Raw genomic sequence first — 16,734 nt, forward strand, 5'->3', positions numbered from 1 at the left:
TGAGTAAACAAACGTATGTGGAGATATTAAGCCAAGGTGTGAGGGAAGCAGGGGCCCTGCAAAGAATTTGCCAAGGAATAAAGTATTGAAAATTCTAATCATGTATAAAAACTGCTTATCATAGCAAAGTGAACCCATAAATGCCTTGACTCTGTTATAAAACTTTATGGAAATAAGCCCACTGCATCATGCCAACATGGCCATTTCAGAACGATTTGGCATTGAAGACCATAATGTCAATCTCATGGGGAGGGGGCATCAAGACAGAAATCGAGAGTTGGGAAGCAGGTTATCTGCTTCATTGCTGGGTTCCAAATGGGAGTACCAAGCTACCAGCAAATAGCTGTCTAGTATTATCATTGTAAATTGTAAATGGGAGAGGCTAATACACCTGTAAGCATCTCATATCTATTCCCTTGTTTGGGCTTTGAGTTCACGTTGTGATAGCTGTTGCATAGATATCACCTCTGTACACAGAGAGACACTAGGGTAAGAAAAAACTTAGCCAGGTCACATCATTTATGGCTGAACATATAATAGGACCCAGGTGTTCCATCCTGGACTTTCACTACCCCATACCATGCATGTGCATTGTTCCTAAGAAATGTCTAAAGATAAGGGAATAAGAAAAGTCTTTTTGTTATGAGTGTACATCATTTTCCTTACACGAACTTGTTTAATAACTTTCCGTTAGAAATGTCCTTTGTGTAAATCGGTGCCTCTTATTTAAGCAGCACCATCTTCCCTAGTAAGCTAAAAATACTGTTAGGAAATTACCCTAAAAAGACCTACAGATATCTGACCAAAGCTCTTAAAGTTCTGAAGCAGCCCATTGATCATCACCTATCTCACAGAAGCTTGTTCAGGACGGTTCTGTTTACCCAGAGCCCAGAAACTCTGCCAGCCGCTAGCCACAGCAGGCGGGAAGAGGAAGCCGCCTCATTCATGAAACCCCAGTTGGGTTCAGCTTGGCTCTGTCACTGCTCCCCATAGGACACTGTGGGGTTTCCATGCTGAATTCCTCTCAAAAGGCTGTAGATCTCAGGTTTCCACATCAGAGCTCTCTATGATTCTTCCTATGTGACATGCAGGCATTGTTCTAAACCCTGGAAACTGGCTGAGGCTACTTGACCCATCTGGGAGGGAGACAGCCTGAGCTTTTGGAGCATGAAAAGAGAGCGATCCATCTCTCCATGGGTGACAGTGTATAGCTCTGCTGGCTCCCTGCTCCAGCAGTTGCCCCAACCCCTGCTGGGGAAGGGAACAGAGAACAGAATGGAAATCTGGGAGCTACTTTTGTCACACTGATGGAAGCTCATAAAACTGGGAACTTAAAGTGCCTTTGTTTTTCTGAATCTTCTAGACTGGTGATGTCTGTTATTTAGCTTTCAAAGGGAGAGCACACAATGGCCACTGAATATTGGGAAAACAAGTTGCTCAAAATTGGAATCAAAGTAAAGGCCCTTAATAGTGTGACGTGCCTTGAAGATCACAAGCAATTTGTAATTGTTAAAAATACATGCTCCACACCCCCCGAGTGTGCAGTGGAAGCAAAGGGGGCTCACGGTTGCCAACAATAAGAACAACAATAATTATAATGATTGAAGCTAATAGGTTGAACACTTACATTTGTGAGACACCATTCTAAGGACTTCCGTAACTGACGCTATTGGATCTTCATGGTAACACTGGAGGCTGGAAACTAAGAGTGCCTCCATGGGACAGAGCTGAAGGCAGTACATAGACAGGTTAAGCTGACCGAGATCACAAAACCAGGATGCAACAAAGTCAGATGACTTCCAGGTCACTGGCTTCTGTAATCTTTCTTAAAGACACTAGTGCTGGGGAAGACCCTCCAAATTATCTTATTTTATCCACTGCGACAGACAGGTGTTATCCTTTCTGATTCTTCCTTCAGACAAACAGAATTTTCAGAAGTAAAAACATTTCAATTCTTGCCCCTTGGCACACAACTGGGCAAATGGAAGACAATAAAGTTTCAGTACTTTCCCAAAGTTCCAGACAAGTGACAGGGCATAAATTAAAACCTTGTTCAAGGACGATGGTATTTACTTTATACCATGCATCCTCCCATCCCATAAGGTTGTGTCCATAACCCCCAAATTTTTGTAAACCAGTCCCATGTTGAAAAGAAGCTATATTTCACAGAGATTTATAAAAATACAGCACAACGATAAAATGGACAGTGGTGCAGTTGGCATTGCCTTAGCAGTTAAGAATTTATCTGACAACACCCTTAACAGACAAGGATTTCTGTGACCGCCTTTAATTTTTGCATTTGTCCTTCCAATATAAAGAGTCACATTCTCAGGATCCCACAGCAGAATTTACATTTCTGAAAGTCCACATTTTCTCCATTAAGAGTTAGCCTTTGGAAGAATTCTTCCCAGGCCAATTAATTGAGTATACTCTGCCTGTTTACAGCTTTGAATTTTGAATCACAAGCTGTATATACTTCATGCATATAAACATAAAAAAATACTGATAAAACACAAACTAGGTTCTCATTTTTGTCATCTTCCAAGTGGAAAAGGTGTCGATAATTTAAGTGACTTTCAAACGGTGGGGAGATTACCATTCTTCTCATCCAGAGGACCAACCTTGATAACTCAATCTTGAAAAACTAATTACAATAGAAAATACTAACTTTTATTGAATATTTTTGATGTATCAGAAAATAATTTGATCAATTTACGTGTCTTTAAATTCCCAAATCAATGTTAACAGATAAATGCTATCATTATTTGAGTCATACCTGTGGTTCCCAGTCAGGGGCCATTTTGTCCCCGGGGGACATTTGGCAATATCTGGAGAAATTTTTGGTTGTCACCACTCGGGTAGCAATATGAAGGTGTTATGGGCACCTAGTGGGTAGAGTCCAGGTATACCACCAAACAACCTACAGTGCACACAGACAGCCCTAAACAATGAAGAATTATTTGGCCCAAAATGTGAACATTGACAAGGTTGAGAAATTTCATAATAGACTTAAGAAGAAATAGAAAATCTGAGTAATTCAAATGAGATTCAATAAATTGAATCAGTAACAAAAGTCCTTCACTGCCAAATAAAAAGATAGCAAGGTGCTACAGGGAAGTCTTACCAGAAATCCCAAATTCAATCTGGTTAGTATAATCTTGATCTCTAAGTCACACAAGGACATTTCAGAAAGAAAAATGATAAACTCATTTACCTAATGAATTATAATGTAAAATCCTCAGAACATTGTAGCACACTAAACCCAGCAAATACAAATGAATGCTCCCTGACCAAGTATAGTTTATCTTAGGAATTCAAGGATGGCTCAACCTCAGGAAATAAGCTACAGAAAAAATATGTAATCTAAATAGATGTAGAGAAATATTTGGAAAAATCAAGTTTTATTTTTTAAAAACAAAGGTTTTAGAATATTAAGACTATAAAAGAGTGTTGTAAATTGACATCGATTAAAGACTTTTAGCAAAGATTGTGCATAATGATAAAATTTAGAAACACTTAAATTAATGGAACAAGAATTTTGGCTATCACCACATATTTAGTATTGGGACTCTTCTCTAAAACAAAGAGGAAAAAGAAATATGAATATAAGAATTGGAAATGAAGGGATTATATAAAAATGCAGGCAAAGCTACAAACAAACTACCAAAACTAAAAAGATTACTAGGTTGTTGAAAATAAGATTAGCATATGAAAAATCAGTGGCATTTTATACCCTATCATAATTATTTAGAAATTTGTAATGAAAATAGCTCATTCACTATAACAAAAAATCATAAGGTTCTCAGTGACAAATTTAACAAAAATATAAAATACCCTTACAGAGAAATTATAAATGATTACTGAATGATGTAAAAAATACATCATTCAATGGACAGCTATTAAAATGTCCATGAAAGTAAAGATTCAATATTATAAAATGTCACTTCTCTTAAGTTAATTATAAATGCAATACAACTTCAATGAGTTTTTAACGGAAATGATCAAGTCATCACTATTTTTTATGTAATAATGTAGGCCCACAAAGCCTGTAATGGGTTTGATGCAAAGAACAAGAGGGGAAGGAATGTCCTATGAGTTATGATTTTTCAAAATCACACTATCCAAAGCAAATGGATACTTGCAGACAAATGGATGGAGAGAAATGAAGAGTGATCAGTAAAGCCAGCTCTCCATCTATATTTTCTAGATGATAAGGTACTATATGATGAAAATTTCATAGCCAATTGATGGTGCTGGCAGTGGAAGAAAGATCATTAATTCCTTATCTCACACTATAAATAAAAATCAATACCAGACATATTTTTAAAGGTCCGACGTGTTAATACTTACAGAAGCAAATGTGGGAGGAAATCTTGAAGACCTTATGGTAGAAAAAGATCTATTTTAAAAAACTCAAAGAATGCAAACCACAAAGGAATTTTTCTAATTTAAAATTTTCAGTTTAATTAAAGACTGAGAGAAGTAATTGCTGATTCCTATAACTACCAAATTGTTAGCTTTCTAAATTTATAGTTTTTACATCTTCTCATGAAAATGTTAACAACAAAAAATAATAGAATAATTAATTTTATACAAAAGATACTTCTGAATAGCCAGGAAGCAAATTCATGAAAAAATATTCAACCTTTCTGCTAATCAGGGAAATAAAAATCAGAATCACACCAAGAAAGCCACTTCATACACCTTCCATTTGGACAGAAATCTTACAAATTCTATGCTAGAGAATGAGAAAAATCACACCCTAGATGGAAACGGTAGACTCAGGCAACTGCCTTTGAGAGCACTGTGCTAATATCTCATCAATTTAAGGTGTGGGTTTGATTGACTCCAACAGATATCTACCAAGATATAAATCCAAAAGCTTTTGAACCTGTGTGTGCCACATGCCTAAAAGTTCATGTGGAGGGCTTGAGTTGGAAAAAGTTGATTCTGCAGGTGGGAGAAATTTACAAGCCACCCTCTTCATGGAATTATAGTCCCATAAGGAGTGGGATTTTGGGAGAAATAGGAAATTCAGAGGGTACTGGGGTCTGGTTCATGAGGAACTCAGAGCTGTATTAGCAGTTCTCACCTTTGGGAAAAACCCCAGTGCCCACGCTTGGCACAGAAGCAAAAGAAACACAACCTTGAAAAGAAGTTCAGGCCTTGGACACTGATCATATTTGCACTGACTTGTGTAAGCCAAAGATCTGAGGGCACAGGGAGACCTTCCTCAGTATGCAGATCCCTATGAGAGTAGCTGGGAATTTCATGATGCCCAGTAAGAGGTTGATCAGATGACTAGCAGACTTTTCCACCAACTTTACAGTATTGGTTTCAATTTGATTTTATAAAAAGTTAGTAACAGGGCTATTTTTGCAAACCTGAGTTTGGAGGGTGATATTCACTCCAGCTATAGACACGTCCACCATTTGCAGCTTATCCATGGAAGTCTTGGTGAGCCTGCAACCTTGGACTGAACGTTCAGGTCTTAGACACTCCTTCCTCTGCACCCCCTCTGTTGGATAATGATCACATTATGCTTAATGGCTGAGATTATGCTCATCTCCCCAGTCTCAGGGTCTAGTGTGCCTGTCATACAATAGCCACTCTGGAAATTGCAATGTCTGCCTCCACAGCGTCTGGTCACACCACTCACATTTCTCCTCTTACACCAGCAGGGGCGCCTGGGTCTCACGCAAGACAATTATATTTTAGAACATCATTTGGAGGGTTTTTTTCCCTCAACACTCCAGATGTTTTTCATTTGATCCTACTATATATTAAAATCAATTATTTCTTCATCATATTGCTTCTGAGTCTAGTGTTAAATACTGTGCCAATCAAAACACTATAGAACGGATTCCCACCTTCAATGGCCTAATTTTGAAATTAAAATCCCAGGGATACTGTTCGAACATTTAGTGTCGACCTTTTTCTCCTGCTGTTCCTCGCAGGCTATTACACTAATAAGCACTAATAAGCTTTATTATCTGTTCTATAACCATCAGTAGTTACACAATTCCGTGGTCACTGCATAAGAAAAATATAATAATAGGAGAACAAGGTAAACTTAATAACATATTCTTTGTTCTCCTGGTATATGTAGGATAACGGGCAATTTTATTTCATTTATTGACAACACGAAGAGTTTGATGTGATCCGAGCCCTCTCTGAGGCAGATAACTACATGCTGGAGAGAACTTGCTCCCCACCAGAAGAAATATTCAGAAATGGCTGGGAAACAGAGACTGGACAAACCAGGCATTCTTACATATGTTGTCTCACTTTGACCTCCCAGAGGCACTCAACACAACCCTGTGAGGCAGGTGGTGTTACCCCCTCGATAAAAGTGGGGAAGAGGCTTTATCAGTGTGAAAATGACTTGTCCAAAAACATCTGAAGTGGCAGGGTTGGGTGTCAAAGAGAGCTGTGTAATCATTACTCAGAGTCTTAAATGTTCAACGTCACAGATATCTCTGTCATTACAACTCCTTCTTATCTTTCATCATTTAAGAAATATGCCACCTCCTCCAAGAAGACTTCCGTGACTGTCCTAACAGCCCAGAGTGATTTTAGTCTGCAGCAAACAGTTTGGCTTTGGAAGTTAATTTTTCTTTACCCGTCTGTCCTCTTTCTAGGAGAAGTTGTCCTTAATCTTTCTGTTTGAAATAAATCTCCCTTCCTTGGAAAATTGTGTTAGGCCATTCTCGCATTGCTGTAAAGAAATATCTGAGACTAGGTAATTTACTTTTTTAACAAAAGGCTTAATTGGCTCACAATTCTGTAGGTTTCACAGGAAGCACTGTGCTGACATCTGCTCAGCTTCTGGGGAGGCCTCAGGAAGCTTGCAATCATGGAGGAAGGTGAAGTGGGAGCAGGCACGTCACACTGCTTCTGGGAGGGTGGCCACAGCTACACCCAGAGAGCTCCTACCCCGCCAACTCAGAAGGGGCAGGGTTCCTGCTTGTTCCGACTCCCACCTTCTCCGTGGAGCAGGAGGCCCAGGTCTGCAACCACAGGTCAGGTGGTTGCAGCTGCACCCAAGAAAGCAGATCCTGCCTGCTCCAGGTCCCCCCCAAGAGCACAGGGGAGCTCGGATTCGCAGCTGTAGTTTGGGTGGCTACAGCTCCTCCCAAGAAGGTGGGACTCCTGCCTTTCTACTGAGCAGGAGGCCTGGGTCTGCAGCCATGGTTTGGGTAGCTGTGGCAGCACACAGGGAGCTCCATGGAGTGTGCAGCCCGAGCCACACCTCCCTGCTGCAGACACTGCCATCACAGGTATTAAGTTATAGAATCCTCCTAACAGCTCTATGAAGAAAATACTCATTCCCATTTTACAGATGAGAGAATGGAGGCACGGAAAGGTTAAGTTTGCCCAAAGTGACACAAGCAAGCATATCTTCTTCAATTGTTAGAGTTGGGATTCAAACCTAGGCTATCTGCCTTTTAACAAACATTGTGGAAAGTATGGGTCACAGATACTATAAATGAAACATGGGAATACTATACTCTGTAGAGTAAACCAAGTAGCCTACAATAAATCCAAATTAATTACTGTGAGCTAAACTCACGGCATTTCTAATGGAAAAGAAAGGAAGGAATACTTACTAAGCACGTATTTTATAACTGAAAAATAAATGTTACTTCAGGTACTGATACTCGTAACAAAGAAGTTATTGTCACCATATTACATAAGAGGGAATAGGGGTTACAAAGATTAGAAGATGTGCCAGCTGCCCCTCAATTCATTAGAGGCAGGACCATGATTTGAACCCATGGCTCACATGAGTTTTGTGTCTAGCATCTTAGTGAGAGGTGCACCCTCTCACATGCCACGGAAACTGATACCAGAGTTGTCAGTGTTCTCTTTGCAAAACAGTCAGTGCAGACATTGGTTGCTTCCTACCAGGAGCTCTCATTACAAAAGTCGCTAAATCAATCTAAAAGAATATTTTTGGCATAGAAAGAGTTTTCTATTTTTATCACATTTTACCAGTTTACTATGGTTCATATTATTGTGCGGTGCTTTGCAGTATTTGAGGACAATTTTTGGCTCCCTATTAATTTTCCTGGGCTTCTCTCCTACTTTTCCTATTGCTGAGAAACAGGCTGGGTTTGCAGAAATGATAGTGTGTAAATTTTTTCCCTTGGTAAGTTGCTGGAAAGCCCACATTCACTGTATGCATTGTCTCCTCTTTGTGATCAGTCCTTCTGCTCTGTTAATAATTAGAAAGATAGTGTCCCTGTCTTCCCTTTGCTTAGAAAAATCACAGAAGCATCTCTTCATCTTTTCCCCATTTTCTTTCTTGCCAGCAAAGTATTCTGCGCTGATCAAAGGTATTTTATTCAAGTGTCAAAAGTGCTTCTAGGGGTGCTACACTCCAGAAAATTCAATGTTGCACAAACACAATGTATGTATAATTTATGGATAAGCAGAAAGAGCTTGGCAGGTGCTTTTGATGAATACTGTGACAGTTGTAAATGCTCCCAGTTCAGGTTTTTATGGATTTAAAGACCAGATTTTAGTGACCAGGTGCCTGAAAAAAAGTGATGCTGTTTCTCCTTCTAATTCTGGCATAAAATCATAGCAATGGCAAATGTTATTACATGAACAACAATCACCACAAAAATAAAGTAGAACTATTCCTAAGAGCTACACTTCTATTGACTTGGAGGTTCACTTTCTTTTTCTTTCTCTTTTTTTTTTCCCCGAATGTAATTTGTTTGCACCTGTCACCTTTCAGCTCTTTGAATAAAATACTTTGTGTGAGAAGCCTTCAGAGGGATAGTCCTATGCCATAACTGAATATAAAAGAAATGCATTTTAGTTCAGTGTTTCCTTTAGTTCAAAAAAACCATTTGAAAGCTTCATGAAAATTATAGTCCACATCAAGATCATAAGCCTGAATCACCTCCTACCCTCATACACACACACTTTCACGTAGACAGAATGAAATATGTAACAAAGAATATGAACTACCCAGCAGCAAAACAGTGCAGTGTCTCAACATCTGGATATCTTTTTTTTTTTTTTTTTTTGCTATTGTTGTTTTCACCTTTCTCCCTGAAGATGTGATTCTGCTGCTGCAGGGTGTATATCTAATGAAATTAGTGCAATCTTTTGCAGGGGTAAGTAGTTAATTCTTAGCAACTGACAAAGACCAAATCCTTTATCCCTAATATCGTTTGGCTCTGTGTCCCCACCCAAATTTCATCTCAAATTGTAATCCCCATGTGTAGAGGGAGGGACCTGGTAGGAGGTGACTGGATAGTGGGGGCAGTTGCCCCCATGCTGCTCTACTGACAGTGAGTGAGTTCACACTAAATCGAACGGTTTTAAGGAGTTTGGTAGTTCCCCCCTTGCTCTCTCCCTCCCGCCACCGTGTAAGTGATGCCTTGCTTCCTCTTCGCCTACTGCCCGTGATTGTTAAGTCTCCTGAGGCCTCCCCAGTCATTTGGAACTCTGAGTCAATGAAACGTCTTCACTTTGTAAATTACCCAGTCTCAGGTAGTTCTTTATAGCAGTGTGAAAATGGACCAGTACAGCCCTACTATGCAGAATTTCTTAAAATAAATGTAGTTAAGTCTCCTTTAGGTGCTTGAATTACTTCCATCATATCTTCATCAAGTAGTGCCTGACCAGCTCAGGATAGAGACGCAGTGTTTTAAGGCCACCCTTTAGAGACACTTCTCTTATTTTGAGTCAATGTTATTTCTCGATATTGTATCCACCACCCTTCCATTCATTCATCCATTGATCCAAGCTTATTTCCTGAGAATCTGAAAAATAAGTCAGACACCACCTGTGCATGAAATGCCTTCTTATATTGGAGGAAATCTCTTGCAGGCTATCTGAATTTTCACTTTTCCAGTGTACACACTGAGTTGTTTCTACTATGTTTATTTTGAGACCTAGCTCAGAGCCAGTCCTTTTTCTCCAATCACCATAGAATTCTGAATGTGCCCCTAGCATCTCTCTTCTTCCAATACCTCTGATACACCTACATTCACAGCCTGGATCTGTTAAGAATGCTTCCAGTTGCAAGGATAAAAGTCCAACAAGCATTGCTTTAAGCCTAGTGTATATTTATTTAGTTAACAAACATGATAGAGGTAGGCAGGCTTAAGGTTATTGTAGCAACATAATGTTACCATCCAAAACCAAGGTTGTTCTAGCTTTCTTCTTTGCTTTTCATGGCTTGTGAAGTTTGTCTTACTTCTCTTAACCTTATTATTTCAAAATGAATCTACATAATTCCAGGTATCATAACCTCCATCAAGGTGAAAGGCGAAGAAAGGAGTGATCCCAGATTTCTGTCTTCTTATTTCAGTCCTTGTATAAGGAATCACAAGGCTATCTGAAGATTTTAAATTGTCCCCCAGTCACTTCTGGCTGTGGGGTAGGAATCATAAACTGCGGATATTGCTAACCATGAAAACTAGTTAGCAAGGAAGAAAGTGGCATTAGTGACGGAGCAAAGGCAGGAATGAACTTGAATGAATAAGTCAATGAATGAAGGAGTCGATCTTGGCTTGAGTCCCTGTACTGTCCCTTATATTCACCTTGAGCAAGATGCCTCAGAAAGTGGCCCTGAAAGAGAATAAGCTCTGTAGACGTGGCCTCCCTAGGACAGAGCAAAATAGGATTGACACCTTCTTGGTCCTGACACCATTCTTCTGTGAGAACGAACAAAAATGTGCTAACTTCTGGGCCATTGACTTTACTTTTGGATGTAGTATACTTGTTACAGAGCAAATACCTATATATTTTAATCTGTATTTCTGTCAAGTCCCATCCAATTGTTGACTTTGTCTTGACTTGATTTCGTCTGGTCAGCTTCACTCAGCTTCATCACATACCCATAGGGAAACAGCACGTCTCATGTGTCTTCATTCAACAAATTCACAGCAAAGTGGGTGAGGAAAGAGCTTCAAGATCCCCTAGATATTTACACCATAGACCAGTCTTATCCAGGAGGGATACATTTCCAGACCCCTACCAAATACCTGAAACCTCGACCAAACCCTGTTTATACTGTTTCTTCCTATGCATACATACCTATGGTAAAACTTAATTTATAAATTAGACACAGTAAGAATTAACAACAACAACTAATAAAATACAACAATTATAACAACACACTGTAATAAAAGTTATCAGGGCCAGGCATGGTGGTTCACACCTATAATTCCAGCACTTTGGAAGGCCGAGATGGGTGAATTACCTGCGGTCAGGAGTTCAAGACCAGCCTGACCAATATGGTGAAACCCCATCTCTACTTAAAATGAAAAAATTAGCCGGGCGTGGTAGTGTGCACCTGTAGTCCCAGCTACTCAGGAGGCTGAGGCAAGAGAATCTCTTGAACCCAGGAGGCAGAGGTTGCAGTGAGCTGAGATTGTGCATTGCACTCCAGCCTGGGTGACAGAGCAAGACTTCATCTAAAAAAAAAAAAAAGTTTCCATGTGCTCTGGCTATAACATTTGCAGTAAGAAGTGAAACAGCAAAACTAGCCCAGACTTCTTTTTTCTTCCTCACAATTTCATGGGTAAGAGATTTGCTCTTACTATAGATCTTCACGCTCTCAACAGTTGATCTTTTTCTTTCTTTGTTTCATCAATAACTTTCACCTTTTTACTTAAAGGAAATGCTTTATGGCTTCTCATGGACATATCAAAATTGCCAGCATCACTACTTTTGTGCTTCAGTCCATTATTAAGTAAAATACGAATTAATTGCACACAAGCACTGTGATAAAGTGACAGTGGCTCTGAGAACCAAGATGGCTACCAAATGACACGGTGGGTAGAGAGCTTAGACAGTGTGGAGACACTGGACAAAGTGGTAGATGCATGTCCTAGGTGGGACAGAGCAAAAACAACTTGAGATTTCATCAAGCTGCTCAGAAAAGTATGTAATTTAAAACTTATGAATTAAACTGTCTGTGTCTGGAATTTTTTTATTTAATATTTTTGGACTACAGTTGACCACAGGTAAATGAAATTGAACTAAGTAAAACTGGGGATAAGGAAGGTCTACTCTATAGTATTAGGTTGATGCAAAAGTAATCACTGTTTTTACTTTATTATTTTTTATTTATTTATTTATTTATTTTTGAGACAGAGTCTTGTTCTGTCACCCAGGCTCTGGAGTACAATCTCGGCTCACTGCAACCTCCATCTCCCAGGTTCAAACGATTCTCCCACCTCAGCCTACTGAGTAGCTGGGATTACAGGCATGTACCACCACTCCTGGCTAATTTTTGTGTTTTTAGTAGAGGCTGGTTTCGCCATGTTGGCCAGACTGGTCTCCAACTCCTGACCTCAGGTGATCCACCCACCTCGGCCTCCCAAAGTGCTGGGATTACAGGTGTGAGTCACTGTGCCCGGCCATAATCACAGTTTTTAATGGCAAAAATCGTGATTACTTTTGCACCAACCCGATACTTTGCTAAGGCTGCCATAACAACATGCCACAGACTGGGTGGCTTAAACAAGTGAAATTAATTATCTCAGAGTTCTGCAGGCCAGAAGTCCAAAGTCAAGGCGTTTGCGGGGGTGGTTCCTTCTGAGAACTCTGTGGGAGAATTTGTTTCGTGCTCCTCTTCTAGCTTCTATTTGTCTACTGGCAACTTTCGTGTTCCTTGTCTTATAGATGCATCACCCCAATTTCTGTCTTCTTCTGCAGGTGGCATTCTTCTTGTCCCTTTGTCCCATTTTTGTAAGGACATCAGTCATGTAGATTGGGGCCCAACCTAATGCCCTTATTTTAACTTGATTCCTTCTGTGAAGACCCTATCTACCAATGAGGTCACACTCTGAGTTACTATGGTTAGGACTTCAAGATTTGAATTCTGGGAGCCAAAAATTCAGCCTATCACTTCTCTTGTGTAACATGGTCCATTAAGGATGTCACATGGGGAGAGAATCAGGGTGCAGTGGAGAGCGATGTAAGTCACGAAGTTGAGAGACCTGAGTTCAAATGCCAGTTCTGGCCCTTATCAGTAGCATGACCTTAACAACCACTGCGGGCCTCAGTGTCACCTCACGTAAAAAGAAATCATAGAAATACCTTACTATGTGACCATAGTAAGAAAGAAGTGAGATGACACAAGTAAGGTTCTCAAAACAGTGTCTACCACTGAGTAAATATTACATTAAAATTTGCTTTTCTTTTTCCTTTTACATGGTGACCAAATGTACAAATCCTACTTGTTTTTCTATTTACTCCATATAATTGATTTTTTCCAAATTACATTATACAAAAACTTTCCAAATGCCTTGTTGAATTAAAAAAATACTTTTCCTTCCCACACATCTCTGATCTATCTCAACCATTATCTCCACCAAAGATAGCAATTGTTTTATTAGAAATAATTCATTCTTCAAGAATCCATGTGTAATGATCCTCTCTACATGTTTGCAAATCAGTTCTATATTTATTTAGCCTAAAAGTCTTTTTTACTGTTATTTCTCATTTACCTTAGTTTGTGATTCTAGAAATCCATCTATTTTCTCCATCTCAATGACAGTCCACGATGTGCATGTGTGACCACACATGCACACACGTACTTTTTCAATTCACAAGGGCTTTATTTTCTGTTTCACTGTCTTAAGACGGCCCCATTTTCTATGTTCTCACACGACGCCTCCGTGGAGTCAACAATATAATTTCCAAACTTAGTTTTCAGAAATACAATCTGACCCCACAGATAGTTTTGACATATACACATTATTTTCCCAGCATTGTGTAGAACCTGAAGAAAACAAATTTTGTTCAGACCTACTGTGTTCAAGAAAATTGTAGCCGATTATTCCATAATAACCTTGGATTATCTTGTTTGTGTGTTTTGCAAAAGTCCCAATGGTTGTGGGTGTGCAAGCAGGCAAAGAAGTGAGATTAGCATCTCTGCTAACGACTTAGGCTTGAGAATAAGACCAGTTCAATTTGGGAGAGGCGAGACCTATTTAATTTATTTATAAATACTTTATTTACATTGCTTAAGAATATGACTTGGCCAGTTTTAATCTTAATCTGATTTTTATGTAGGCTGACAAAGGGGAAAAAAATAAAAATCATTAGGCAGCTTCTCTAAGCTTCCAGTTTCACAGCAACATAAAGTCACAGCTGACTGCCAGGCCCACACATTGCAGGGATTACAGGGTGTGACGGTAAAGTGGCTCTTTGAGAAATGAGATGCTGCATATTTCATTTTTTTGTAATATTGCCATCCTGCCAGGAATTGCTATAAAAATGTCCCGAGTTCTGAAATGGGAGGGGGTGGATTTTCCAAACACCTGCCAAGTGACGTGGAAGTCCCTGAGCTTGTACATTGCCCATTTGGGCTGTTGGCACAGCAATGCAGCATCAACCAAAGTATTTATTAAGGGCCCAGCTGTCTTGGCTGCCACACAGATGCTCTGCAAACAGCCGGAAACAGGAGCAGCCGTGCTCTCAAGGATTGGATTGATAGGGGCCGACAGTTTCAGGCCAAGAGTCCAGGTACGTCATTGTAGTCATGGGCAGCACAGTGTGGCTTAAAGAGTTCATTATTTTCCCTTCAGTTTTTAAAATGGGGTCTCACTATGTTGCCCAGGCTGAGCGCAATAGCTATTCATAGACTTAATCATAGCACACTGCAACCTCAAACTCCTGGCCATAAGCAATGCTCCTGCCTCAGCCTCCTGAGTAGCTAGGACTACACAAGGGCCCACCACATCCAACTTCCCCTTTCAATCTTAAATGCCCCTCATGTGATAGGCAGGACAAGAGGTATTATCTTTCTTTTACATGAGAGTTTATGTAGACTGTCCAAAGCTCCGTATCTTGATAATAGCAGTGAGAAATTAAACTGAGATCTTAGGAATGCACTATTTTGTGCTCCTTATAATCTATCCAAGTGGCTTCTCCAAATACACGGACATTAAAGTTTTTATAGAAGCATTTATCTGAGATGCAAATCACAAAATAGTAGGATTTTAAGTTAGAAAGGCACTTAACATCCTGAATTCAACATTTTTTTTTTTAAATTTATAAAGGAATTGAGCTTTCTGACTTGTCCCTTGCAGTACATTGGGCATAGAACCTAAGAGGTCTGACAGAGCCAATGCACTTTATTTGCATTCGAATTGGGAATTTTGTGGGACTAGATCTCTCATTTATTATTTTTTCTTCCTGGTCAAAGTTTTTCTTGTGACTCTTGATTCGTTTGAGGCAGACTTAAGCATTGATTGCCCTCTGACACAGGAAAACCCTCTAGGTGAGTGGGAAGAATATAGAATTTTCTTTAACATTGGAAATACAAAGGGAGAGAAAATGTAGTTAGCCTGAAGTTTTCATCCTTAAAGTATTGGCTTGATTTTTCCAGACCTTGGAAAGTTTGTCCAGGAAAAAAAATAATAGTTTGAACAGAGCATGCCCCTTTCATAAAGCAGAGCCATGAATGAATCAAAACCACACAACTTTCTAAACCTAACTGAAGTAGGAGAGAAAAATATCAAAGGGATAGGCATGCCAGAAAACTGAAATTCAGTTTGGGGTGCAAGGTGTAAAACACTGGAACAACAAAAATTAGATCCATAGAGCATTGATACATGATAAATTGAAATTGTTTTTTTCGGTCATCCTCCATGAAAATGAACTGAACTGAGATTAAAAAGTCCAAGAAACATCCCTCTCCAGCTTCTTTACTTGCAAAAAGATTAAGAAAGTCACACACCCACACACAGACACACGTACCTAGGTTAATTTATTTAGAACAGACCAGCAGGATACATAAAATGATGTTCTCATTTTAATCAATAAATCAGTATTTATTTATTATAGATCACAATAATAATAACATAGCATGATTAATAAGACACAGTTCCCTACCTTCAGGGAACTCTGAATATAGTTAGCAAAATAAGGGCATAAGTAATCAATATACAGCAGAGAAAACGTTGTAGATTTACTTGAAAAGAATCATGGGGGATGAAGAGTCAGTTTTGCAATAGCTGGTAAGGGATGCTCATCAGGGAAGACTTGGTAGGTGATATGGTCTGACTCTATGTCCCCACCCAAATCTCATCTTGAATTATAAATCAAATTGTAATCCTCACGTGTTGGGGGAGGGACCTTGTGGGAGGTGATTAGATCATGCGAGCAGTTTTCCCATGCTGTCCTCATAATAGTGAGTGAGTTCTCATGGGATCTGATGGTTTTATAAAAGGCTTTTCCCACTTCCTTTATCACTTCTCTCTCCTGCTGTCATGTGAAGAAGGACATGTTTTCTTCCTCTTCTACCATGACTGTAAGTTTCCTGAGGCCTCCCCAGCCATGTGGAACTGTGAGTCAATTAAACCACTTTGTTTTATAAATTAGTCAGTCTCAAATATTTCTTCATAGTAGTCTGAAAATGAATAAATACATTAGGGGAAGTAACACTTAACAAGTAGAAAGATAGGAAATGACACTCCAGAAAGAAGAAATTGTGCAATGACAGCACAATGCATTAGAAGCATCAGAAAGCATTGTTCAGTGAATGCTGAGTATTCTGCAACATATGGAGCATGCTGTAGGAAGGGATAGGGCAAGATGAGTTGGGAGAGAGGCAGTTGGTTTGCACCACATGTTGAAAAGCCTTGGATGCCCGGTGAAGGAGCTCAGGTTTCATCCTGGATGCCACATAGCAGGGGTATGACATGTTTCCATGGTTGTGCTAGAAGATAGTGACACCAACAATAGAGGGGAAGA

This window comes from Colobus angolensis, unplaced genomic scaffold (genome assembly GCF_000951035.1).
Source record: "Colobus angolensis palliatus isolate OR3802 unplaced genomic scaffold, Cang.pa_1.0 Scaffold262, whole genome shotgun sequence".
Classification (NCBI taxonomy): domain Eukaryota; kingdom Metazoa; phylum Chordata; class Mammalia; order Primates; family Cercopithecidae; genus Colobus; species Colobus angolensis.